The sequence below is a fragment of the Choristoneura fumiferana genome, chromosome 12, assembly GCF_025370935.1.
Source record: "Choristoneura fumiferana chromosome 12, NRCan_CFum_1, whole genome shotgun sequence".
Lineage (NCBI taxonomy): Eukaryota > Metazoa > Arthropoda > Insecta > Lepidoptera > Tortricidae > Choristoneura > Choristoneura fumiferana.
In genome coordinates this window covers 10,299,923-10,301,407 of record NC_133483.1, presented here as the reverse complement: position 1 = coordinate 10,301,407, position 1,485 = coordinate 10,299,923, and positions in this window count along the sequence as shown.

Sequence of the window (1,485 nt, the reverse complement as noted above, 5' to 3'; positions counted from 1 at the left end):
TATGATAAAACAGTGCAAGTATATGGATTCTTTTCTTCATTTAACGCACAAGCATTGCTATTTTAAGCTTTAACCATGAATTATTCTCGATGTAGCTTGGTAAAAACAACCGACGGTTCATGTACCTACCAAATTTTTCTCCAAGGCATATTACATGATATCATAAGTTCACATTCATAATCATAACATAACGTAAAGAACGTTAAAGTCTCATTAGATTCCATGGCCCGCTGATTATTTTAGGAATCACGTCTTCTATTACCCATTCAAGTTTACTACGGCCCTTAAATATGACATTCACAATAAAAGCGAAGTAGGTAATCATCGTTATCGAGAATTCCCGAATCTCGGCCCTCATTTTTGAGCTAATTTTGAATTTTGTTTCTCGAAAACATTTCCTAAGGATCCAATATACTTGGTATTGCTCTTTTGCCCCGGCTACGACTGAGATTGCAATGATTTGGCAATTTTGCTCAAGATTGTTGCTTTTGAATATTCTCTTTCGAGCGGACTCTTTTTTGTATTTTCGAAGTTTATTTTTATTACTTTTCGCCTGACAATTCAGCTTATCTCGGTTTCTTTGTTTTTTGGTGGCCTTGTAGGATTGGATCACGTTTTTGTTTTAAAATAACATAAAAAACAATAGTTTCTGGTTCCATTTACTTTCTAAATTATTTCATGAATTACAATAAAGGCTAGAGCGTAGTCTAAGCGTATTGAAATAAAATATGGCGTAGTGAAATAATAAAATCGATAACCGTGTTCATACTCGTAATGCATACGAATGAAAACAAAACTTAAATTTTAGTAATACCTCAACTAATGTTGCAGTACGGTATTTTAAAATTCAAAAATACGTTTCCGCAATCAGATGTGACATAAAAATTGTACCCTGAAATGAAGTTGCAGCTGCCAAACAAACATAAAACATGTTTAAAAGTTTTACACCCTTTTCATGTTTTCTACCAGCAAAAACGAATTTCAAAACGACAAAACCAAAAAAATAACGAGCTTTTAACACTTCCTCTAATCCTTCATCCTTAAATTTTTAATTCATGAAAAACGCTTCTCGCTGACATTTCACCCCGGCCTTGCTCAGTATTTTATGTTACTGCCCTGTAAAAAGGTTCCATGACAAAAACAAATTCGTCCTTTGTCCCCTGCTTTTGTCGACTGTCCTTGTCTCTTTCAATGATTAGGTCAAAGAATCTTAATTAACAGAATTATAAAGAGGACATTTTTGTCGTAAATTCCTATTTTAATTATTGGGAAACGAAAGCTGACAAGGCTAGGTACGTGAAACCTTTTTCATTTTTTATTTTTTGTACTAATTTATATTTTTTTTTTTACATAAGACTGACCGTGACTGACCCCTATCTCACCTGATGTTAAGTGCAGATGAGGCCAAAGGTGTCTCACTGGTTCAATAACAGCGTTCAGTAACAGACTCTAGCCTTGAAGAACCCTAGATAGCATTTATCCGGA